Genomic DNA, 27,547 nt, shown 5'->3' on the forward strand with positions numbered 1-27,547 from the left:
CAGTGGAAACAAAGAAGTGTGAGGGAGCTCCCCTTACGACTCAGTGGTTAATGAATCCGACTAGGAGCCACGAGGTTGTGGGTTCAATCCCTGGCCTCGCTCAGTGGGTTAAGGATCCGGCGTTGCCATGAGCTGTGGTGTAGGTCACAGACGCAGCTTGGATCCCGAGTTGCTGTGGCTGTGGCTGTGGTGTAGGCCGGCAGCTGTAGCTCTGATTCGACCCCTAGCCTGAGAACCTCCATATGCCACAGGTGCGGCCCTAAAAAGACACACACACAGAAAATGTATTCTGCTGAAATGGGAGAAACAGAAATGTGATTTGTGCAAGGTGGGACAGAAAATTGACTCAAATGAACAGCTCTCTGATTCAGTGATAGTGGAATGAATGAGACCACACCATCTGAAAACAGAATTGAGTTTTCCATCATAGAGGATGCCCTCCATTCTGGGAAATTTCCTCATTGTCACAAGGGAAACCTCATTCTACTGGGTTCTCTAAACGTTTGGACTATATTTGTTAGTGAGGACAGAGCTTCCGGTTCAGCCACAGCACACTGGGCTCTCTGTAATCTTGGACTGAGTTTTTCAGTGGAGAGAGAGAGCTTCTCATTGAGAGAAAATTTCTTAAAGTCAGCGCCCATCACATGAGAAATTTGCATGTCATTCATACAGCATTATACTGTGACATGCTGCTCGCTGTTTTGCCGTCAAGGACAGTTCTGCACTAGTACATTTTAGCTTTTTTTCTTTGTTTGTTTTTGCTTTTGTTGGTAAACTTAAGGGAAATTTTTTCTCCTTCTGATTTCATAGTGAGAGAAGAAAGGCAGTTTCACATACAAGGCAAAAAACACGTAGGTAGAAGAGATGTTTAAAGTTAGCAGGAAGAGATTAAGTTTTGGAGCCCTTAAACAAATCAATTAATTAGGTAATTGTGGGGTGCAGTAATGCAGATTCGGGAAACCATCAGTGCTTTCCCAGTCTCACTGGATTTCAGAGAGTTGGCTTTGCATGTTCTCCAGTTTGATGCTGGATGTCACGAGGAGACAGATGGGTTTTGCTGTTTGTTAATGATGTGTTGTTAACATTTAGTTGAGTACTGACATGGAAGGGCTGGTGCTGCTGACTCAATGCAGTAAACATTTGACTCATCCTGACAGAGCCTCTTTCATGATGAAGGGCACCACCTGGCAGAGGGGGTGCCAAGACTGATTTATAGCCTCCCCAGCATGGACACCAGTGAGTTCTGGATTCCCCCTTCCGTTGCCTGCCACATTGACAATGCTGGAATGGGCATCACCCAGTTCCATCCCATCATCTTCAGCTCTGCAGTGCACTTGCCCTGATGTCTGACTCCAGGCCCCCTTTCCAAATTCTCAGCCACTTTATTCTTCTGTTTCGAAATGAAGAAAACATTTTAATTCACGGTGGACTTCCAATAAGCAGCATAATCAGGGCATATAGAAATTCCCAGAATAGATCCTGAAAAATTATCTGTATACACAGGAAGAGAATCAAGGGTCCGTAAACAGTCACATTGGATTAAGACAGATTAAACTCAGCGTATGCCAGGCACTGGATTAGGGACTGATGCCATACGCATGAATAAAGCACAGCTTCTAAGTTTGAGGTGTTGGCAGTAAATGTGATAGGAAATCATGGAAGCAAAGGCAGATAGAATAGCATGATACAGGCAACAGTACACACATCAACACGAGGGCTATAAACTTTATGTGGTGACCACTGCAGGGTGTGTGTCATGGAAGACTCCATTCGGTTCATTAGGTGGACAAAAGGAGGTGGAAGGGGGCTTTCTAAGCAGAAAGAATTGCATGTCCAAAGCACAGATGTGAGTGTTATAGTTATTAGAAATGTACTGTTTCTGGAGCATAAAGATGTGAGGGTGAGGGTACCATAGCCTAGTGGCTGGAGATTCAAGAAAAAGCCATATCAGGAAGAAGTTTTTAGGTGATTAAGGAGCTTGTGTTTATCTTGTAGAAAATGGGAGAGCATTAAAGGATTTCATTAGAAGAGTCACTTGGTCGTCCTTGTAATTTGGAGAGATATTTGCGAGCCTTGCATAGGTGATTTAGAAGAGGACAAGATAGGACAGAGGGAGACCAATTAGGAAGCTATCACTCATATGTCATGTACCTTCTATAACCGAGAAATAGAAAACATGATGAAACAGACAGAGAAGACAGAGTTAGATGGGGAATGGACTGCATTTGGAGATACAGTCGAATGTGGGGGACAAGGAGAAAGTCTGGATGACCCCCACATTTCTGTCATGGGAACCTCATCACTGTCACGGTAAAGCCACAAGGGAGGTAGAGAATACACGAGAAGAAGGAGGTGTGTGGTGGGGTGGTGACTGAGGAGGTATGGAGAGTGAATGATTTGGGGCTGGACACCCTGCATTTGGGGTGTCTGTGGAGGAGCAGGTGAAGGAGTCTAGGAGACAGTAGAACTGTGAGTGTCTAGGCTGTAAGGTCCAGTTGGCATATTTCACAGGGGCCCTCCGAATAGGTGTTTTGTTCTCTGATAAGAAGGTATGCTAACATTTCAGTATTGATGATAGTAGCCAAGGGTTCATCTTGGCAGGGTTATTCTTCCTAAGATATCTGTTATTCCAAAGGAGGATAAAAATATTCATGTCAGTTTTTGTTTTGAGTGCTTATGGTCAAGACAAACACCTATTCCTACTCTTGTTCTTTAACTTTTCTTCTTGCATTGAAGACTATTGATGGCACCTACTTTGGACCAGAGATATGTCCCCCACCCCCGTCTAATATTCTACCTTCGTCTTATGCCTCTTTCTCACTCTCTCTCATCATGCTCTAGTCACCACAATAAATGCAACGCCTGTCTTTTGTTATCTAATCCTGGTGGAAGCTCACTGAAGGAAATATTTATAACTCCATTTTAAAGATGAGCAAAGAGGCTGAGATGAACGAAGTGAATTGTCCATTGACAGAGCTGGAATTTGAACCTGACCAATTTCAATGCCTGTGCTCTTAATTATTAACTTTTATTGACATATCCATCTCATCGGCTATTTAGCTAAGTCAAAGAATTTTTGATTATTCATTCATTTAACATTCCATGGAGTTGGAAAAAAAGGAACAAAGGAATACAATTCAACACAGGCTGAGCCCTTTTAAAAAAAATATCTCATTTAGTACAAGGGTCTGTCTATAACATCCTAGAAAAATTTCATTATTTGGGCTGATTCAAGATAATGTTTCTACTTGACATAAAAAAATCAAGAGCCTTGGAGTTCCTCTCATGGCTCAGTGGTTAACGAATCTGACTAGCCTCCATGAGGACGCAGGTTGGATCCCTGGCTTTGCTCAGTGGGTTAAGGATCCGGCGTTGCCGTGAGCTGTGGTGTAGGTCACAGATGCGGCTTTGATCCTGCATTGCTGTGGCTGTGGTGTAGAGTGGCTGCTATAGCTCCAATTAGACCCCTAGGCCGAGAACCTCCATATACCATGGGTGCGGCCCTAAAAAGCAAACAAAAAACAAAAACAAACAAAAAAAGAGCCTCATTTTGAGGTTTAGCTGGAAACATCTCCATTTGCCAACCTTACTGTAGGAGTTTCAAAGAGAGGCAGTGGATTGTACTTATGAGGACATGAGATGTTCCTAGGTTTTGGTTCTTAAAATGAATATGCTAGAAGCATTCATGAGCAAGTCTTGGTATGGGCATATATATATATATATATTTTTTTTTTTCTCATGGGTAAATACTTATGAGTGGAATAGCTGGGTCATTTAGTGCTAAGCTGTTTTCCAAAATAATCGCACAATTTAACATGCTTACTGGTAATGTGTCAGAGTTGCAGTTCTTCTATGTCCTCAAGCACTTTTTATGGTCAGACTTATTAATTTTAGTCACTCAGTCAGATGTGTATCACTGTTTCATCATGGCATTTTGTATTTCTCTAATGACTAATGATATAGAGCATCTTTTCAGGAGTTTATTTACCTCATATAAGACTTCTCTGGTAATGTGCGTGTTCAAATAATGCCTTTAAAAAAATGGGTTCCTCTTTTATTATCAAGTTTTGAGAGTTATTTGTTTACTTTGGTCCAAGTCCTTTGTCAAATACATGATTTGCAATTTTTTTTTTCATTCTGTTGCTTGTCTTTTCATTCTCTTAACAGTATCTTTAAAAGTGCAGACACTGGAAGTTCCCTTTTGGCATCATGGATGAAGGATCCAGTGTTTCCACAGCTGTGGTGCAGGCAACAACTGTCGTGTGTGTTTGATGTTTGATCCCTGGCCTGGGAACTTCAACATGCCACAGGTGAGGCCAAAAAAAAAAAAACCAAACAAACAAACCCCCCCCCCCCCAAAAACCCCAGACATTAATTTTGATGAAGTTGAATTTGTTAATATTTTCATCTATAGAGATAGTTTTGCTGTTATATCTAATGTATAATTTAATGATATAAATTTCTCTATGAATAGTTCTTTGGTAGCACCTCCCAAATATTGATATGTTATGTCCTCATCTTAATTCAGTTGACAATAATTTCTAATTTCCCTTTTGATTTCTTCTATAACCTGTGGGTTGTTTAGAAGTGTATTATTTCATCTTCTCGTATTTGGAAATTGCCCATTCAATTTTAAGTTATCAGCTTCTAATTTAATTCCATTCTGGTCAGACAATATATTTTCTATTAATTAAAACCTCTTAATTTATTGAGACTTGTTTTATGGCCCATAATATAATCCTTCTTGGAAAATTTTCTTGTGCATTAGAAAAGAATTTATACACTTTTGTTGGAGTGTTTTATATATGCCAATTATGTCGAGTATGTTGATAGTGTCTTCTATAATCTTATGCTTTTTCTGTCTATTTTTATCAATTACTGGGAGACGTGTATTGAAAACTTTGTAATCATGAATCTGCCTATTTCTTCCTGCAATTCTGTTTTTCTTCATGCTGAAGTTCTTTTACTAGTTTCTTAAACCTTTATGCACTTGATGGTGGATTAACCCTTTATTATTATGAAGAAACTTCTTTATCAGTAATAGTCTTTGCTCTGAAATCTTTCAATTTGTGTTAGCATTTTCCAACCCTTTATTTTATTTATTATTATTTTTTCTTTTTAAGGTCACACCTGCAGCATATAGAAGTTCATGGGCTAGAAGTCTACTTGGAGCTGCAGCTGCCAGCTTATGCCACAGCCACAGCAATGCCAGAGCCAAGTTGTGCAGCAATGCTGGATCCTTAACTCATTGATTGAGGCCAGGGATCCAACCCGCATCCTCACAGATACTATGTTGGGTTCTTAATTCACCGAGCCACAACAGGAATTCCTCCAACCCTTTATTTTTAATGAGTATGTGGCTTTATATGTAAAGCACATTTCTTGTATGGGCATAAAATTGGGTCTTGCTTTTTATCTAATTTGATAGTCTCTGCCTTTACTTGGAGGTATTTAGACCATTTACATTTAATGAGATTATTAATATGATTAGATTTAAATTTATCTTGCTATTTGTCTTACCTATTCTTTGTTTTCTCTGTTCCCTTTTTCTGCCTTTTGGATTAAAATTTTAAGGTTCTATTTTATCTCATTAGCTGACTTATTAACTGTAACTCTACTTTTTCAGTAGTTTTTTTTTATTTACGTTATATCTTTAATTTACCCGAGTTTTATTTCAAGTGACATTAAACCACTGTATAAATTGTAAAAGAACCTTTCAATAGTGAACTTCCACTTATCCCTTTCCAACCTTTGTGTTTTTATTGGCATATATATTACTTTTATATATGTTATGTTGTTATTACCTTTGGTCAACCATCAGTCACCTTTTCAAAATGTTTAATTAATGATAACAATCTTATATGTTTACCATGTGCTACCATTCCTAGTGTCTGTTATAAATCTGTATTTCATCTCTTATAATTTTCTTTCTGCTAGAAGGACTTCCTTTAACATTTCTTGCAGTGTAGGTTGGCAGGGGATATAATCTTTCAATTTTTATATATCTGAAAAAATGTTTCATTTTTTGGTTTTGAAAGTCGCTTTCACAGAATTCTAAGTTGACAGTTTTTTTTTTCAGTACCTTAAAAATGCTGCTATATTCTTTTCTCACTAGCACTAATTCTGATGAGAAATCTGCTGTCATTCTTAACTGTTTCATTTTTACATAACTTATATTTCCATTTATGTATGTATGTATGTATGTATGTATGTATTTATTTATTTATGTAAGATTTTCTCTTTATCCCTGGTGATCAGCTATGGTGCATGCCACCAGCCACTTTGGGTAAAGGAAATTAGGAGTAGGCCTTCATATTGCAGTATGTGCTATAAAGCTCTGATTTCCCTGGCAAGTGGCTGGCCAGGATCCCCCCAGGAGGGGAGGAGTCCCAAGTCAGGAGCCTAGTAATAGAAGATGGGCCTTATGACCAAGGGTTGGAGGACACTGCATCTAGACATCCCCATGTTTCTTGCATTACGACTCATTCCAGAACTCTCCGGCTTATGACTGAAGCATGGGGTAAGAAATGGTATGGTTGAACCTAGATAGGGAGGCATCAGAAATCCCAGTAGAAGGACTGCGAGATGGCAGACCTCAAAATAATCCAGTGTAATATTAGACTACGATAGTGGAAATGATAAAAGGGATTATATCCTGATGCATTAACTCTTGAAAGTAAACATTTGGATGTGTATGTATTTGCGTTGTTTACCTGGTAGAATTCCATTACATTTCCAAAGTGTCAAAAAGTGAGAAGCACTTTGTATAAAATAACTACCTTATAAAATAATTTTGGAAAATATTTTTTTAATATTACAGACTAACAATATTATTAAAAATCAGTTTCGTGTTAGACATTTTGGAGTAGTATCAGGAAGTAAAAAAGACCTTCCCCCAAAAAACCCACCCCCTAAACCAAAACAAAATTTTGCTATCCCCATGCTGTTAAGTAAAAAAAGAAAAAATTCTTTTAATGTGTTGCTCTTGGTATAATTTTATTCTGACTTCTTATTGGTCCTAGTGTTCTGTGCAAGCAAATTCTTGTCATCTATGGCCATCTTTTCAAACAGAGAACTCCTCTGAAAGCTTTTATTTAATCTGGTTAAATAAATTACTAATCATCTTTAAGCAGGGACAAGTCCAAAGTCACCACATGAAGGATAATTCATAATAGTTTTTTTTTTTTTTTTTTTTTAGCAACAACTTTCTCTTTTTTGCCAAACTCGTCAGCAGTCTGGCAGTTTGGTTTTTGCAATGAATCAGAATATATGTGCCAGGCCATTTGCACCATCTGCTACAGGAGTGTCACAGGAGAGAGGATTGTGGACACCTGGTGGGTTGATGTTGAAATGTCAGCTTGAGGGTAAACACCAGCTCCAGTGAGGAAAGGGCAGAAAAGCATAAAGCCTGGGAGAAGTTGCTGGTAGCAGCATAAGAGAGAGGCACATCTGTTTTTGAACTGGGGAGAATATATATGTGTGTGTGTGTGTGTGTGTTTATTTTCAACATTGGTGACTTTTCAGAATCTAACTGATAGGATGAGATGAACTTCTTGGGAAAGGTAAAAGATCATCAAATAACATTACACATGGAAGTTCTAGTAAAGACAATTGATGCTATTTGTACTAACTGTAAAACATACATAGATTTATATTTTCTGTGGATACTTGCTTGAGATTTTCCAGTTGCCTCCTTTGGAAATGAAGCCACGACTATGGAAAAGCGCTTTTAAATTTCCTAATGGTACTTGCCACCCAATATACTTAATTTTGGTTTCTTTTTTTTTTTTTTTGCTAAGTAATCATTCAATATCCTCCCCCATTTTTGAGGTGATTAAAATATCCACCATTTGAAACCAACTGTGGAGTGCTTAAGAACATTGGTTTTGAGTAACACAAGCCCTCTGGGCGTGGTGGGTGGGGGAAGATGTGGGTCATTATCCAGTTGTAGTATCTTGAATTTGGTTCTCTACAGGGATAGTTCCCTGTAGAAATGAAAGCAACTGTCCTTTCTGTACAGTTAACCAGCTTACATGTACACACACATGCTTGTGTGCACACACTTGCACAAACATCCTTTCCTTCTCCCTGGTGATACGCAAGGAGTAAAGGTTATCATCAGTGTCATGCTTGTTGGAGTTTAAGGTCAAAAAGTCAGCAGTGGGGTCAGCTTTCAAAGTCAGGTCCTCCAGCCTCCATCTTGGTTCACACTGAATTTTTCATGTGGAACTTTGCAGCTTCCCAATAGACGTTCTTCCTTCTGCTCCCTACTATGGCACACAAGGTCATTTATGATGTGGCCTCCTATATCTTGCTTCCTCCCCAGCATCCTGAACTGCCTGATGTTTACTAGATGTTAAAAGTGCAAGACTGTTTTGTGTTCTTGGAGGCTTTTTCTTCGCTGCCCCAAGCCTGTTATCTGAGCTGCCTGAGGAACTCACTTCTAAGATTCATCTCCAAAGCCTCCACTTTCTTGAAGCCTTCCCTGATTGTTCTAGGCTTTCTTCTCCTTGCTTTTCTAGTACCTTGATTATCTCAATGACAGTGCTCTAATTATTTTTACCTGTCAACCCGGCTGCACTGAGTACTTCCAAGGCAGTGTCTGATATTCATCTCTGCAGCCCCCAAACCAGCACAGTGCTTTGCAGATAAAGGTACTTAAATTGAGTATGCTATTGTTGGTCTTTGGGGAAAAGTATTACTATTGAGTATCTGTGGTGTGTCTTTAGGGGAGGCGTTTGAAAACAACTGAGAGCTACTGAAAGAAACTTGACGAATATGTACTTTATAAACATAACTCATGTCTTGGAATTGGCACCGTTTTCAACTCTGATGCTCAGGGAATCAGAGACATAAATTGCCACGTACATGCAGATGATTCCAGTCTTTAATCGCTGCCCAGAGAGCTCTCTGGAGGGAACACCATACCACAACCCCAGAATACCTACTAAACATGCCTGCTTGCATACCTCCCAGGAACTCCAAATCCTCCCCTCTCCCCATCATTGCAAAGACGAATGAATGGTACCTAGATGCCCAAGCAATAACCTGGAACTTATGCAGAATACCTGCTCTCCCTCATGCTCATCAGTTGCCTCAACAATCACCAACTCTTGCTTATTCTCCATCATTAATAATATTGCACATCTGTCCAGTGTCATAGCCACTGTCCCTCCCCATTCGAGGTCCCCTTTTGTTCTCCCTGGAAAACTGAAGACATCTCTGGTTTGTTTTGTCTCCTCCCATCGTCTGTTCTTTAGTGCACAGGAGTGATTTTTTTTTTTCTTTTGAAAAACAAATATCATGCATCAGTCTACCCAGAGCTGTCCGTGGCTTTCCATCTCCTGCAGGATAGACCCTTCCTGCAGAGGTGCCTGCTTCCTTCTCTAGCTGAGCTCCCCTTCCTTCCTACCCTTATCCCGATGCATCAGCCATACTGAATTAGTTGCTTTTTTCCCCAAAGGGACACATTCTTTTGCCTTCAGGTTTTTGAACATAATGTTCTCTTTTTCTAGAACTTCCTGCTACCTCCTCATTCCCACCTTCAACTTCCTACACATCTTTCAGTCCTTAACTTAAAACATTATCTCTTTGGGAAGATGTCTTTATTTGCTGAAACTGAGTTAACTGTTCCCCCTAAGTGCCCCACAAAACATCTAATATCATTCTTACCACCAGCATTGTGGTTGTCTAATCTGTATTTTTCTCTGTCACCGGACTGTGGATTTCACAGGTCTTACTCATGATTATAATCTTAATTTCTAACACGGTGTCTAGGCACAGAAGTTGCTCAAGAAGTGTTTGTTGACTAATCAAATAGTCCTCAATACCTAGCTACATAAATATATTGGGCAATCTGCAAATACTTTGAGGATCTGCTCAGACAAAACTCTTCCTAACTAATACAATATTGACATTTGTTTTAATCCAGATACTTTGAGCATTTAAACATCCTCGCCTACTTCATTCAGATCTTTATCTGTTTGCTCATGAAGGGTGAAAGAGTCAGGCCAGTCTAATTAGGAGTTAAAAGTGTGCAGCCTGACCCTACAGTGTATGTGAAGGGCATGTACTGTCTTGGCCACTGCTGGTTAAAATAATAATAAAGGAGATGTGAAACCAGGAGACAGTTCATCTTCTTATAGCTGGAGCAGATTATGAATTTAAGACAAAAGAGATTAAGTAGAAAATATTTTGGCATGGATTAGTAAAAAAAAAGTCTGAGAAAGGTTTGTGGAGATAGAAAAATAGTACTAACTTTCTTGCCCTAGATTGCTGCTGAGGGCAAAGTTGACCTATGATTTCTAATTCTTACATGGATGACCTCATTTTAAAGGTGTCGAAAGTCAGCAATCATCATCTACACTGATCTCCTTTGTTTAGTTTCAGGTTTAGGTGCAATTTATGAAAGTTTTCTGGAAACACCAGAGAGACTAGTTAAAATAGGAATACACACGTGTGCATGCACATATATACACATTTAGTGGAATTTCCAGCAGCACTCTCTTGTATGGATCTTTTTTTTTTTTTAAGTTCCAAAAGATAAATAAGCCATTTGAAAAAAATGTATATCCACAGTAGTCTTGGAGAGAGAAGACAATTTTTAAAATGTAGGAAAATGTTTATAATCCCAGAAATTGCTGATGTTTTTGACAGTGGGTAAAAGAGACCTTGATAGTGGTAAATCTTTTGGAAAATATCACTGTCGTGTTTGAGGATGGCTGTTGTCAGCCGGCTTGGTGACGTGTCATTATATCCTGTGTATATTTCTTGTCACTTTACTTGTACTGTGACTTATTCAGCATTCCTCGTTCATTCATTCAATATTTATTAGAAACATAAGTACCAGGCAATGCCTAGTGTATAAAGGTGCCTGAGAAGGAGATGCTGCTCATGAGAAGTGCATAGATTCATAGGGCAGAAACATCTGTAGAAATAATTACAGATTAATAGGATGGGTAGAGGGACTAATTCTGCTTGGAGGAGAGAGGGAAGCTTCAGGAGGGCTGACGTGATTGATATTTGACTTCTATAAACTCTTTACAGGAGTTTTCCAAGCTTTAGTTGAAGGTAGAGATTGCAGAATGGGGACTGGGGTGGAGTTTTAAGAGAACATTAAAGGCATCAAAAGTGGCATGGGAAGAGCAGAGAAATATAAAGATGCACAGCATGTGAGGGAAAGGGTGATTTGTGAGGGCATTTCAATAAGGTGTTTGGAGAAGGAATGACAAGATAAAGCTACAAACGTGGGTTATTTTCCATCTTGAAAAATATGATATAATAACGTCAGGGCATTATTACCACATTTTGTTCATTTCTCAGACACTTTTTAAGATTAACTTTAATCCAATCAAAAATTTATATGTAAATATATTCACATACACAAATTAAACAGAGAAAGAGTTCTACTAGACTTACCATAAAATTTTATTCATTTATCATTCATTTACTTATTCCTTTATTTGTCAAACACTAAGACTGCTCTTCTTATCCTTCAGACGCTCTACTAAGTACTTTACCAATATTAGCTCATTTGGAGTAAAACACAGCAGCCTTCTTTCCCTCTTTCCTTCTTTCCTTCTTTCATGCACTAGATTCTTACTCCCCAGGGCCAACATTTTCAACTCAGATATTTCTTTTGGTGTTTTCCTTTGTGTTTCTAAATATGAGGCTTAGATCACCACTGAATTCCTGCTCTTTCATAGTTAAATCATCATTTTTGCAAAATAATGTGAACACCAAATTGGATGAGGAAAATTGTTAAAGAGAAGAAAAGTAAGATGATTATGAAGATCTTGGGTGAGAAAATGCACAGAGCATCACATCTCCCTGGAAACATTTGCTAAAATTGGGCCACAATTTTTCATCTAAGTTTCTCAGCAGTTACATAAAGAAGTTTCAGAGTTGATGACTTGATTCACAGTGTCTTTAAGACTAAAAACAATTTGGTTTTTCAAAGAGGAACAGCATTTCCTAGAATTGTGACTTCGACAGACATCTGCTTGGGAACATAGTAAGTTTTTTCCAAAACATTTGACTGTGAATCCCACAGTGCATGTCATCAGACTCCTCCAGCGTTCTGTGTGGCCCACTCCCTCACTTCACTGAAAGACAGCATCTTATCAGCTGTCACCTTCTCAGACAGTGGCCATGTCTAAAATGGCACCTGCTCTCATTCCCATACTTATCCTTTCTCTGCTTACTTGTTCTGCTCACCCGTTGACATATCTTTATTGCTTTGCTTATTGTTTCTTTCCTTTTTTTTTTTTTTTTTTTTTTTTTTTTGTCTTTTTGCTATTTCTTTGGGCCGCTCCCGTGGCATAGGGAGGTTCCCAGGCTAGGGGTCGAATCGGAGCTGTAGCCGCCAGCCTACGCCAGAGCCACAGCAACACGGGATCTGAGCTGCGTCTGTGACCTACACCACTGCTCACGGCAACACCAGATCCTTAACCCACTGAGCAAGGGCAGGGACCGAACCCGCAACCTCATGGTTCCTAGTCGGATTCGTTAACCACTGCGCCACGACGGGAACTCCTTATTGTTTCTTATTTTAAAATAGCTTTTTAATTGTTATTTCCCCAATACAATTTTTTTTTCTACTGTACAGCATGGTGACCCAGTTACACATACATGTATACATTCTTTTTTCTCATATCATCATGCTCCATCATACGTGACCAGACATAGTTCCCAGTGCTATACAGCAGGATCTCATTGCTAATCCATTTCTCCCCCTTTAGGCTGTACGCTCAATGAGAGCTGGGACATAGTTTTGTTCATATCTTGCAAGTGCCTAGGACCGTGTGCGGCACACAGTGGTGCCAGTATACTGTTTCAAATAAATGAATGTTTCAAATGCCATTGGTAAGCTCCTGGGACTTTAAGGTTGTACTTATTGAAAAGCATCTTGTTCAAGGTGGAGCATGAATAGCCAAATGGCTTCTTGTACCAGGCTGAGATTTGGTGGTCAGCAAAATAAGGAATGTTCTTCAGTGAAATTGTGAGCACAGTGACTCCTGTCTTGTTCTATAAGCAGAAAGGATTGGCAGCCATGTCACTTCCTGAGATGGGGAAGGAGTTGTGGGTTATCAAGGTGTAAGATAATGGGTCAAGACTGGTTCTCAAAGATTGTCCCTTAGCATACTCGTCAATGGGACCAAATAGGAGTGCTATGGGATGAGAGTGTGTATGGTGGGGACATAGTTTTAATGACTGAGCCATCCTTTGCAGACTCAAAGCTTTCCTTTTTTTCTGTAAGAAGATAGGAAAAAAATTAGGGAAACCAAACTCAGCTATGCTCCTTAACTTTTCTGAGGAAAATTTTTGTCCATTAAGGCAAGAGCAAGAAAATGTAAAAATTGAAATTATAAGACTAAAAACAGATTAGGGTATTTATTATTTAAAAGATTAATTAGCAGATAAAGGAAAAACTGGTTTGAGAAAGTAGAGTATCTGGCAGCCTAGCCCTCTCTGTGGGGAGAGGGGCTTGGTGGGCAGACACTTGTAGTGGCCTTGGACTTGGAGTCCAGGGGCAGGGGGCTGGGGCTAACATCCCCCAGGCAGCTGGGGAGAGGGTGGCACGAGTAGGACCTGGTCCAGCCTCTGGAGACTCAGAGGGAAGCATCCCCTTCATCCATATTTAAAAACTTCCCACCCACCAGCTGTGGAGAAAAGAGAGCCCTCCTACACTGTTGGTGGGAATGTAAATTGGTGCAACCACCATGGAGAACAATATGAAGATTCCTTAAAAAACTAAATAGAGTCTCACCTTAAGATCCAGCAACCCCAGTCCTGGGTATATATCTGAAGAAAACTCTAACTCAAAAAGATACATGTACCCCTATGTTCATAGCAGTGCTATTTATAATAGCCAAGGCGTGGAAGCCACCTAAATGTCCACTGAGAGAGGAATGGATTAAGAAGATGTACATTTACACAATGGAATATTACTCAGCCATAAAAAGAACAAAATAATGCCATATGCAGCAACATGGAAGAAACTAGAGATTCTCATACTAAGTGAAGGAAGTCAGACTAAGAGAAGTATCATATGATATCACTTATACGTGGAAGTTAATTTTAAAATGATACAAATGAATTTATTTACAAAGCAAATAGACTCACACACATAGGAAACAAACTTATGGTTACCAAAGGGAAAGTGAGGGTGAGGATTAAGCTGGAATTTGGAATTAACAGATACAGATGACTGCATATAATATATACATATATATTCAACATCTTGTAATAACCTATCATGGAAAATAATCTGAAAAATAATATATATGTGTACATATATATATTTTATATATATACAACTGAATATATATATAATTGAATCACTTTGCTGTGCACCTGAAACACTGTAAATCAACTATACTTCAATAAGAAATAAAAATAAAAAAGCTAACCCTTCAACAAAAAGGCTGTTATTTTAAAAACAGATGTACCTCATTTCATAAAAGTTAAAAAAATTCCCTTTGACTTGCTCTCTGTGTCCATCCCCACTGCCACCCACCAGCCTTGGCCTTCAGTAACTCCTCCGTGATGTTTGACTTGGCTGCTGCCCCAACACATTCTCCTTCCCATCTCTCGACACACTGTATCCAGGCTGATCTGAAAACACCACTTCAGTCATGGAATTATATCATATGAAAATCTTCTGTGCTTATTTTAATTACTAAGTTCCCAAAAGGCTTTGCAAAATCTGACTTTAGTAAGGTTTTTTTTTTTTTTTTTTTTAATTTTCAAATGAATTAGAGATTGTCTCTGCTTGGACTTATAATTCAGCTTTGTCTGCCACATTATTTATGATATCTGGAGGTTAAGTATTTTGAAGTGCAGAGCCTGACCAAGAAATTCAGAATTACTTCAGAATAAAGAAATTCTTAATTTCATTTTGGAAAAGTTAACATTAATTGATATTTTGTTTCACCTTTTGGTTCTTGGAGAAATTAGAGACAAGAGTGAGGAAGAGACAGAGAGATGGAAAGAGGGTGAGAGAGAAGGAAGACAACCACAGAACTAGAATTTATGTGTATGCGATGTATTTCTGGAAAATTAGGTTTTTGTTTTAACCAGAATGAAGAGGGAACTTTCTTTTGAGCTTTCCTTGAATAACTCTCTTTCCTGGATTTAAGTCTACATTACCTTTTTAGAATGTTTCTTGAGTGTTTCTCTATTAGGTTCTGCAAAGAATGAAATTTTAGCTTCTCTTAGTGTTTGAGGGGTAAAAAAAAAAAAAAAAAAAAAAAAAAAAAGGTTTGGGAAAGAAAACTAACCAGAGTTAATATTATTCCAATGAGTTTTCTGCCAAAACACCAGATGCTACTGGAAAAAAATATCTGCCACAATTTGCTGTCTGGGAGCTGTGCCTGCCTCTTTAACAGGAGAGCAATGTAAAAAAAAAAAAAAAAAAAAAAAAAAAGAGGTAAATGGCAATCCTACTCCAAATAAACAGTGCTTTTATATTAAAAATCCTCTAGTTAGAACTAGTCTAATTATAGGACTAATTCATATTAAAATTCTATTATTTATCAGGAAATACCAGAGCACCTCAGGGCAAATGCAGAATAAATGCTGGTCCCTGTCACACTTGGCCTTCCTAAAAATTTTTCTATCTTTATAATTAAACTTTCTAGCAATGTTATATATTTTAGCTTAGGAGCATTACAGCTTTGGAGTGAAGTCTTACATTTCTATTTTCTCATGTTGACTTTTGTTTTCCTTTTATTTTTTACCTAGTTTGGATATGTCCTAAGCCTTTTTATAAGCTACATCTCTACTGCCTTTGCCACAGCCACATTTAGGTTCCTTCCCTCTCTTTGCTGTGAATTAGAGCAGCATCAGAAATAGAACTGAATTTTGAGAAATGGAATATGTATGTAGCTTAAAGTGAGGCAATGGAAGCAAACATCAAATTAGATGATCATTCCAACTTAATATTATTTCTGAGCATAAAAAAAAAATTCTTGGGTGACTTGTGTCCTCTATTTTCATGCAATTCTGCTGCTTGGTTCCAGGCAGGAACAGAAGTGCCTATAAATTGTGTGAAAGGCAGATTTTGCTATGCTTCTCAGAATTCTCCAGGATATAAAGGAAACCCAGAAGGAATATGGGATCTAAAATTTCCCGCCTCCTGCTTTTCCAGTTACCCTAGTCTTACTCAACCTGAGGTTTGGCTTTTTTTCAATAGTTTCATCATATTTTAAAATTTTCTGTGGACTAAAAGTATGTGTCACTCTCAAGTCATGTGTTGAAGCCTTAACCTCTCCCTCACCCAAGTATGGTTGTATATGGAGTAAGGAAGCAATTAAGTTTAAATGTGGTCCTAAGGATGAGGCCTTGATCCAAGAGGATTCATGTCCTTATGAGAAGGGACAGCAAAGAGTTCTCTGCCAGCTCCAACCATCCCTCCTGACTGCTCATGCACGAAGGAAAGGCCGTACGAAGACACGGTGGAAAGACAGCTGCCTGCAAGTCAGGAAGAAACACTTGATCTTGGACTCCTCAGTTTATGCTATCTTGTCATGGCAACCTGAGAAGACTAAAGCAGAATTCCTCTTTGTACTGATAGCAAAAGAAGAGAAATTAGCTCCAAAAAGGAGATGGGTTATAGAAGAGGACAGGGACCTCGTTTGTCTTGTTTAATGACTACATCCCTAGAACCTGGAGGAGAGCCTTGCTCATGGAAGGTACCTGGTGTTTCTATTGTTAAATGAATGAATAAATGAAAATCTAAACTCGTGATAACTGATCACTTAAGTGGATTACAAAAGGGAGTTTACGTTTCCTCTCTTAGAAATATTATGTATACATATTATATTAATTATATACATATAAAATTTCTGATTTTGGGGGGGCAGTCCCAACTAAAAGCCATCACATGTTTTGTATCTTCAGATTTTACTTGGATTTCACTATTATCTTCATTAATGTTCTCTAATTCCTCCAGGATTTAACTCAGGATATCATGTTGCATTTAGTTGGCAGATCTCCCTAGCTTCCTTGGTCTACAATTGTCTCTCAATTTTTTTCTTGTTTTTCATTACCTTGAAGAGTACTGGCAAACTATCCTGTATAATGTCTCCCCAATCTAGACTTGTCTGATATTTTTCTCATGATTATATAGGGGTTATACATTTTTGGAAAGGATACCAGAGAGGTGAAATGCCCTTTTCATCACATGATATGAGAAGGCATGTGATAATAACCATGGGAAATCACTAGTGATGTGAAATTGAACATCACTAGTGATTAATTGTAATAATCAACTAGTTGTTGTTAATTTGTAGCAAATTATTGTGATTGCTTGATACCTCTGGGTATTTGCAACAATAATACCTCGTACCTTCTGATTGGACATGGAAGACCTCAACTTCATCTCCCTACATTCAGAAGTGAAATCTTCTTCCTTTCCACTAATATTATTGAAAGTAGGATGATATGTACATCTTTGCGTATAGTCTTATATGTAACAAATATTATCTTTGTAGCCTAATATTTTACTATCTGAAGAACTATAGAGAGATATGCTAGATAAATTAAGAAGGAGGAGTTTTTCTCTAAGGTTTTTGGTTCATCTCCAAGATCCAGGTAGGAACTTGGATGGCGCAGAGCCCAACTTAGCTCTCCTGGTATTAGCACATTAGGCACCTTATAAAATATAATTTATTTAATGTCCTGCCAGCCATACCACCCTTGAGTATGATGTCATCAACACCTTAAATAAGGACATTTGGGACCTCCAAAAGCTGAGTTTTGGCAGATAACCCAGAAGGTAGTATGGAAGTAATGGTGAGGCCTCCCTTTGGTTACATTGGAGTCACACACTGGTGAGTAATCCCAGGGCAGGTTGCTGTGAGCTGATGCACAAAAATGAAGAGCCAAAAAACTTAAGAGTAACACCACTTCACTCTGAAAAGATTGAGGTGTTTCACTCAGGCTTGTATTTTGTGGGAACATTTATATTGGAGCACAGCCAATGTTGAATCCAGTGAGGGTGAGGAAAGTAGCCTGTGGGGTATAATGTTCTTGTCCGGAAGGGCTTGTTCACTTGCCTGGAGTTTGGCAAAGGAATGAACAATTAGCTCCCAACAAGATCTTTAAGTTGCCCAGATCCACTCTTGTGCCTCGCTACACTCTTGAAATTTTATTGGATATTCATACTTGATTTTCTGTCTTGGGATGTAATAGAATGCATCCACACTCATAATGCAATCAAGAAGAGCCTGCAACTCAGAACTGAGACGTTTGCACAGATAGGTAGTGAAGAAAATTTCTGGATTTGTTATCCTGACCATGACCTGACCATGATCTTGACCATGACCATGTTATCTTGACTTGAGCTATGATTTGAAAAAGGGAATTTTTAAAATGTTTTTTTTTTTTTTCTTCTAGTTCAACAACTGTTTTTGAGTGCCTGCTATGTGCAAATCATTATGTTAGATCTAAAAGGGGATAAAGAAAAGTGAGGGAAAAAAAGCAGATCCCATTGTGGCTAAGTAGGTTGACCTCACAACATGGTGTTTGTGAGGATTTGGGTTCAATCCCTGGCCTTGCTTGGTTAAGTTCCTAAAGTTGCTGCAAGCAAGCTGTGGCATAGGTCACAGATCTGCGATCTGGTGTTGCTGTGGCTGTGATGTAGACTGGCAGCTGCAGATCTGATTCAACCCCTAGCCCAAGAACTTCCATATTCTTGCTGCAGGTGCAGCACTAAAAAGAAACAACAACAACAACAACAACAAACAGAAAATAAAAGTGTATAAAGAGAAATGAGAAATGGCCCTGCCTCCGCATTAATGTAGTATCAAAGATCAAATCTATACTCATCCAATAATCAGATCCAGGAGCTTAAATAAAATAAAAATAGAATGAAAATATAGTCATAGATTTTATGAAGCTGTTTACTTTAAAATATATACTGGTATGTAAACTGGATGGACATTTCATTTTGTTAAGAGGTAAAAATGTGCTTGGGTGTTGTGGCTTGTCTTTGGTCATCCATAAACATTTCCAAATCTCATAGATAAAACTCCACACTTGCCTTTGGGATTTTGTTGTGAGCACATTATCTCACCAAACCAGAAACTAACCTTAGACCTTTCAGTTGCTTAACTCGGCAGTTCTCAGTACTACACCCACATGCCTTGGCGGAAAACGGCTCCCAGGAATTCTGAGCTCCTCACCTCTAAGTTTTCTTGTCATCACCCACACCTGTAATCACCACCTTCATTCTTTAAGCATTCCACTAAACAGAGTACTGTCAGCTAATCTACTCAACACACACTCTTAACTTTCAGAGTATTAAATGATGCAGTAAGTATTGGAAGGCTTGCTGAGAAAAGGACAGGTGAAAGCATTGCAGAGACTTCTGTCATTTGTTAATTCTGTCATGTCTTTCCTAATCAGTGGTTCTGAGTAGGTTCTAGTTTGGAATGTTCTGCCCAGCAACAAGGATTCCATCTCTAGTTTCTGGTAATAACATGTTTCTTAGTATATCCACAGGTTTTTTTCTTTCTTTCTTTTCTTTTTTTTTTTCTTTTTGCTTTTTTGTAGGACTGAACCTGACACATATGGAAGTTTCCAGGCCAGGGGTGGAATCAGAGCTGCCAACCTATACCACAGCCACAGCAATGTGGGATCCAAGCCATGTCTACAACCTACACCACAGTTTATGGCAACGCTGGATTCTTAACCCACTGAGTGAGGCCAGGATAGAATCCCTGTCCTCATGGATACTAGTCAGATTGGTTACCAGTTACCACTGAACAACAATGGGAACTCCTCACACTTTTTTTTTTTTTTTTGGCTGCACTCGTGGCATGCAGAAGTTCCCGGGTCAGGAATCAAACCCATGCCTCAGCAGTGACAACATTGGATCCTTAACCTGCTAGGCCACCGGGGAACCCCTATCCATGCTTTTTGTCTTTGCTCCTTCCATGTATTTTTTTTTTTTTTTTTTGTGGGAGAGAGAGAAGGTGAGGGCATGTGGGGAATTTTCCCTATTTTCATATACTCTCAGCAATGCATTTAAAATAACTGTATTATTATTATTATTATTTTTTAGCATTTCAGTTTTTATTGTTGAAGAGCTTTTCTAAACATGTAGTTTACGACACTCTCAAAGTTGAAGTAGTCTCTAGGAACAAGAGAGAAAGAAAATGGAATATATATGATTTTATCTCATTCCGTTGAGTTTTATCCCATGTGCTACCCATGAAACATGCTTTATGATGAGTGAATGAGGTCCTGCAGTGCGTTCGTTGATACTATGAGAACACACAGAATTTTGTTAGGTTCTCTTTTATACTTTCTGCAGCACTAGCTCTTCCTCTCCCTCCCATGGTCCCCACAGCTGAGTCATTCTTGCAGAAAAAGGAAACGTGAAAATGTGACCTGGTCCTCTCTTGAGAGAGCAACAGAAAGTCCGGCCTCTTCTGCCTCTTCTCTAGGCAGCCTTATCTGATGGACTTGGCCTCATGTGAGAACATGAAAGAAAGTTTCCTGATGGGGCATGGGTTGGTGTATCCGTGCTAGGGCCACGGATGGAATCAGGGTGTGATCTGAATAACCAGAGGGTCATTAAGTTACAGAAGTCATGATGATGAAGGTGACAATTGCGAAAAACTTATTTCGGTGCTTATGATCTGTAAAGCATTATTTTAAACGTTTGATATATTTAATGTTTACCACAACTCAAAGAGGGAGGTAGCATGATTTTCTCTGCTTTGCATTGTTCATACACCTTGCCTAAGATCATATAGCTAGCAAGGGGAGGATCCTAGCCTTAAATCCATGCTCTAAATCTCCATACTGCAGCTCGTGAATCACTCAAGATGTATAATTCAATGGTTGGGTCCTCAGGTCCACACAGTCAACTACTTAGATATTTAAAAGGAGATACCTTTCAGTTGTGTGTTTATTGGCAATGGGTGAATAGTTACATCTAGGACTTTTGTTCATTTACATAGTGAATTAATAGTTTTAGCTTTTTAGAGGTAGGTGGTAAGGGTAAGATCAAGTTGTGTCCTTTTTGTGTTTATAAGACCCTAAATTGGGAAATATACCAGCTATGGACTTAACTAAATTCAATTAAACTGTAGTCTTTAGATCCCTTTTCATCATTTGTAACCATCTGGTGTCTATCACTTGACGGCAGAGCAAAGAAGAAAAGGAGTTTATTTCTTTGCTTTTATATATAATCTCCCCTTGTTCAACTATAACATTCAACAAACATTTCTTTTTCTTTTAAGTGTCCTTTATGTGCCAGTTGTTACATTAGGAGCCAGGATAATGATGCTGAGCAAGAAAACAAGGTTACAGGGCTATGTGGTTTTAAGATCTGGTGGAGGTTATAGACAAGTAAATAAGAAATGTAAGTTTACATTTGGATGACACAGAAGAGCTATTTCAACCTTTTCTATGCATAGACACCTAGTTATCTCGAGATTTTGCTATTAAAGTCAAAATTTCAAATGAAAAAGACCACTGACATAGATACAAGAGAAACTTAGAGAAACTGTGGCTGTTGGCCTACGAAATTTTGCAATAATGATTCTCTGGCATAGCGAGCTTTTTACATAATAAAAAGCATTAATGGGAAAAGCTTGCAATTTTAACATCCTTATTTAAGAAAGATGGTAGCAAATTGGAATAGCATCAAATGAAGTTCAAATCGTTTTTGTTGAATGGATGAATGAAGAAAAACAAAATTGGCTAAGAGCTCTCCCTTCTCGCCCCTTACTTGAGATCCATTTGAACTATTCTTGTTACTTGCTTAATTTCATTCCTCATGCTGATGATTGACCTGCTGGATCGCAATTATTTTTTCAGGTTTTATTTTTCTTTGCAAAGAATTCAGCAATTCTTTTCTTTGTGCTGTTTTAAGAACATCTGTTGTGAATCTAGTACTGAGTTTATTTGAAACAAATAGCTGCCCAGTAGCACGTTAAGAGGAATAGCTTAGGTAAAATTTCTCTGCAGATTCCTTTCAGAAAGGGCTAATTTCTAAAAATTTTACCTTTAATTACATTTAAATGATATGATATGAGGGAGAAGGGAATGGCTACAATTCTCCCTGTTTAGCGGGATAGATCAGTGTTTTGTGTTGATGATAATCCTAATGTATTTAATCCAAATATTTAGATATTTGAAGGCTACGAAAGAGAAAAAAAGTTGCAATTTAAACTTGAGGCCAGCTGGCTTATCTGGCTCTTGGCTAATGCTCTCCAAGTGAAGTGCCACTGCCCAGATTCTATGAGTTTCTTTCACAAATTCCCAACTCACATCTGCCTACAAATTATGTTAAAATACATTTGAAAAGTCTCACAGTCTGAGTCTTTGAGAGGAGCTTACTTTTCAGAACTAAGCAGACAGCAAGCTCCTACTAAAGCAACCCTACTTTTGAGCAAATAGTATAAGCATAACTGCTCCAAGCATTTAAAGAAATATGCATAATGCACAAGCATAATGAGTAGAAAATTTGGGCTCAGCATTACTACGTTGACTTTCTATGAGGGGCGGAATCTAATTTGATTCTGTCAAGAGGAAAAGGGGGTGGAGACATGCAAAAGTCCCGGCATTCAGGTGATGCGGATCCAGTGTCAGTCATTAGACTGACATCTCATCAGTTCATATTCAGGACAGGAAGGAAATTAGGATTAAATGAGAACCATAATTGCTTGTAATAAGTTGCTCCAAGTTGAATTGAGTCATGAATTTGTACACCTACATTCCATGACATATAATAAAAGAAAGTCCCCACCCTCACTGCCTCCCCAAGCTTGGGCTTTGTTCCCTACGTGTTACTGAGCAGGGCCACCGGGGAAGACAGACAGCAGAGGGACACAGAGCCAAGGCTGAAGTCTTGGAAGAGCGTCTCCTGAGAACCACAGAAAGTTACTTGTGGCACCGACTTTCTGACATCTTTCTGTTTTGTCTCTGAACTCTGTTCAGAGTTCTATTAAGATACTCCGAGTCCATTTTATTGTAGGCCTTTGTGATGTGACAAATGAATGACATATGGACTAGTTCCTGAAGCTTGAGAAAGAACAGCATGGCACCTTCTGGGTGTATTACCTCCTTGGTGGCTGTTTGAGGCCGAGAGTGCCTAGCACGTAGTAAGCATGCTATAAAAGTGTAATTACATGTCTTAATTAAATTAAATGAATGACTAACTAGATAATTCTTAGTAAATGTATGTATGGCAGTATGGTTATGGTATGTTGACTTATTCAACTCTTGATAGTGCTGCAAAAACTAGCTTGTAAGAGTCCCATTTGAATTTTTATTTTCTAGTATTTGGTTAAAACTCCCATGAATGGACCATGGGGTGAAAAAGTAGTTTGGAAGAATAATAGCAAAATTGCTTTAAAATATGTTGATTTCCTGTTAAAATGCCTTGAAATCATATTGCTGTGCTCAAATCTATAATTCATGAAGATGAGAAAATCATTCCTTGCCTCACAGAAAAAAATTCCCCCAAACAGATTAATGTCTAAAATTTTATTCATATGCATAAGAGCTAGGCTAAAAATCTTTTTAAAGTGAGGTTTTTCTTCTTCTCTGTTCTCAGAAAGTCTTTTGTTAGTTTGTTTTTTAGTATAAGCCTTAGAAATATGATGGGTCGGGTTAGCTCCAAGTCTTACCACTTTGTATATCTGATGCTGAGGGTGACTCACTCAACAACAGTGCGGTCCTACTGTGCTTGAAGTAGTGAGTCAAATGAGATCTGATGCCCGCTGTCAGGGAACGTTCAATCTCCCAGAAAAGAGCTGTCCATAAACCATCAGTGAAAACACAGTGGTGAAATACAATGAGGTAAGTGCTATAATGACGATTTCCACAGGGTCCTCTGGCAAGACAGGGAGGTAGATTAGTGTTATTTTAACCATGTAAGCTTGGGTTTCCAAGTCTGTGTTTAGGTTTTCTCGTTGGTTTATGCTGCTCGCTAGTTGTGTAATTGCTTTGTCTCTCAGAGCCGTAAAATTTCTCATCTGTAAAATGAAGAGGGTGGTGATAGTTATCTCAGAAGGTGCCATGAAGACTTGATGAGATGTGTTCATAATGAAATCACTTAGAATAAAATACAAACTCTTGAGCGTAATGCTAAGTTCTCGCGTGGCTCTCACCCATGCCATTGTTTTCACCCTTTCCTTCACGCCCTTCACACCAGCCACACTGCCCCCAGGTCCTGCAGTACACCAGGGTTTCTCTGCCACAGGGCCTTAGCACATGTGTTTGTTTGTTTGTTTTTTGTTTTGTCTAAAATGGCCCAACACCCTAATTCACCCTGATGATTTTGACTCGTCTCTGGGATTTTAGCCCTAATATGTCTTTTCTGACCCCAAAGTATAAATCAGTTCCATTCACTTTGCTGCCTTCTTCCCTAGATGCCTTATTGTTTTCCTAAACAGAGCTTGTCATCACTTATAATTCTGTTTTCCAGTGTATTGATATAATACTTGTCTTCTTCACCAAACAATCCTCAAGGAGGGTATGAATCATATCTTTTTAGTTTGTCACCATAAGCTCAGTTCAGCACAAAGCTTGCCACACAGGGTGAACTTTAAATATTTGATATTTGGAGTTCCTGTTGTGTGCTCAGGGGGTTAAGAATCTCAGGGGGTTAAGTGTCTGTGAGAATGCAGATTTGAACCCTGGCCTAGCTCAGTGGGTTAAGGATCCAGTGTAGCTGCAAGCTAGGTTGCAGATGCAGCTTGGATTCAGTGTTGCTGTGGCTGTGGTGTAAGTCCCAGCTGCAGTTCCAGTTCGCTCCCTGGCCCGGGAACTTCCATATGCTGCAGGTGTGGCTGTAAAATGATATTTGATACATAAATGAATGAATGGAAACATGACTTTGCATATATAGCATTGTGTTTGGCTGTTCATAAATGTTTATTAAATGTCACTTTTTAATCATTTCAAAGAGCAGCTGTCAAATTTAGATTGTAGAAGAGAGTCAGAATAGTTTTCTTACAAGAGACAGCATTGAATTATAAAGTCAAGCCCTTATACGCCTCATATTTCTGGCTTTACACAGCAGAGGTTTACTAGCTTCCGTGCTATGTCTTATGGCAATCTAGAAAATCTTAGGAAAAAAATGACTAGTGCTTCACTTTGGAAATTCTTTAGCAGTTTCTTCTGAAGTGTTAAAAGTATTACCTCTTCTTGAGGTGAGTAGCAGGAAAGATGATTATTTCTGTTTTGGAGGGAGAGCTATTTCACAAAAATCAAAAATTAAGTTAGGCTATGGGATACAACTTCTGGAAGGGATGAGAAGCTAAAAGTCAGAGGGCAATAAAGCAAACCTTAAAGCCTGCAGGTCAAGGAGGCAATTACCCAATTCCCGGCATGTTACACACTTGGCAGTTGCAGATTTCATGCTGGAACTGCCCTGCCCCAAAAGAGCATGTAGGAGAGGGAGTGGCCCACATTCCAGCAGTTTGGACCCCCCAAGTAAAACTCACTAGGGCCTCATCAGGACCCAGGATGTCTCAGTCTTGGTGGGCCTTGGTCTTGATTCTGTGGACTGAAATGACCTCCACCAGGTCAAAATAAGATGCTGATAAAAGTTTGAAGAGTTACAAGGTACTTATAGTCTTTATTTAGGGATATCTATTGTTTTCTTTTGGGGTGGGTTCTTTCTTTTTTTTGGAAATACTGAAGATTTCAGATTTGAATGCCTGTCTGTGGAGTTTGGGAGGAGACCATCATTCCACCACATACTCTAATATTTTAATTTTGCCACTTTAAGCTCAATTAAGGAACTTAAAATAATCAAAGATGCTGAGGTACTTTAACATCTGTTTTCCTTAAAATAAGTAGAAGACAGGAAAATGAGATCTTCTTTTTGGGAAACTCATCAAAGTTTTACAGTTGGAAGAAAAAAACTCTGATTTCTGTTTAAGAAGGTTTTTAATTTTTTTTTTTAAATTTTTTTGTTTTTTGTTTTTTTAAGGTCACACCTGTGGTATATAGAAGTTCCCAGGCTAGGGGTCAAATCAGAGCTGCAGCTGCCAGCTTACGCCACAGCCACAGCGACACCAGATCCAAGCCATGACTGCAACCTACACCATAGCTCATGGTAACACCATATCCTCAACACACTGAGTGGGGCCAGGGATTGAACACAGCTCCTCGTGGATAACTGGTCAGATTTGTTACCACTGAACCATAACAGGAACTCCAAGAAGGTTTTGTTGTTGTTGTTTGTTTGTTTCCTTTCTTTCTTTCTTTGCTAGGGCTATACCCACAGCATATGGAGATTCCCAGGTCTAATCGGAGCTGAGCTGCCGGTCTACACCAGAGCCACACCCACTCGGGATCTGAGCCGAGCCGCGTCTGCGACCTACACCATAGCTCACGGCAACGCTGGATCCTTAACCCACTGAGCGAGGCCAGGGACCGAACCCTCAACCTCATGGTTCCTAATCGGATTCGTTAACCACTGAGCCACGACGGGAACTCCTCTTTTTAATTCTCTTGGTCTCTGGCCTCTAAAGTAACAACTCTCAGAAAAGATGACAACATAAACTCTGTATAAAGCCTGGCTCCTCAGTTTCTTCTGTCTCAGCTTTGTCAGGCCTGTCCCAGAGCATTTGAATCACGAGATTCAATGTCATTCTTGGGTGAGCATAGTTGCTTTTTCGTGCCTGATGTGTCAGTCTTATAGACTGAAGCTATGATTTCTTTGAGTCAATGTTTATTTACTGTTGTTGTAGGCCAAACTCTAATGTAAGCGCTAAGAATGCAAAAACAATAAAACAAGATCATTTTTTATGAGGAACTTTAATCTAGTGGGTAAGAAGAAATGTTAATAATTTTTTTCAATATGTTAAGTACTCCATGATAGGTAAACTTTCTATAGAAGCCAAAAGAGAGAGAGCATAGGCCATTAAGTCATTAATCTGTGCGGTGTTCATTTAAGGCAAAGCCTTGCCCTATAGCTGAGGAAGATAAATACTGAGAAAAAAATTTTTCCTCTGGGAATTCCACATCATTCTATAAGCAGCAAACACAGATTCATAACTCAAGTAATATATCATGAAATCTGTTATAGGTTTTTTTTTAAAAATAACTGTAAAAATTACTCTGTGTCTGGGAAGATGACTATTTCAAACAATATGGCAAACTGGAAATCCTAAAACCTTCCCATACCTAAAAATGCTCAGTAAGCTATTTTATTTATTTATTTATTTTTATTTTATTTATTTTATTTATTTTTGTCTTTCCTAGGGCTGTTGCACCCATGGCCCAGGCACCCTGAGGTTCCCAGGGTAGGGCTCGAATTGAAGTTGTGCTACCAACCTACACTATAGCCACAGCAACACCAGATCCTTTAACTCACTGAGCGAGGCCAGGGATCGAACCTGAGTCCTCATGGATGCTAATCAGATTCGTTTCCCCTGAACCATGATGGGAACTCCAGTAAGATATTTTCAAATGCAGTGCTGAACTGGAAAAAAAAAAAAAAAGAATCCTAGGGGGCAGAAAAATAAAGCAAGACTATAAATCTATGAAAGTGAGCCAGTGGTGAAAATCAACT

General features: G+C 38.8%; 1 long non-coding RNA gene across 9 annotated transcripts in view; it reads left to right on the forward strand.

Annotated features, from left to right (window-relative positions):
* The window catches only part of LOC106510382 (uncharacterized), a 331,715-nt gene that overhangs the window by 130,413 nt on the left and 173,755 nt on the right, over positions 1–27,547 (forward strand). For all 9 annotated transcript variants that reach the window (XR_014804071.1, XR_014804072.1, XR_014804073.1 and 6 more), the window contains exon 3: positions 4,168–4,310. This is a non-coding gene — a long non-coding RNA (uncharacterized LOC106510382). The remainder of the gene's footprint in view (positions 1–4,167; positions 4,311–27,547) is intronic.

Source organism: Sus scrofa, chromosome 5, assembly GCF_054392235.1.
Source record: "Sus scrofa isolate SSC_HxYL_T2T_F1_AM1 chromosome 5, Sscrofa_HxYL_maternal_Yorkshire_Landrace_v2.0, whole genome shotgun sequence".
Lineage (NCBI taxonomy): Eukaryota > Metazoa > Chordata > Mammalia > Artiodactyla > Suidae > Sus > Sus scrofa.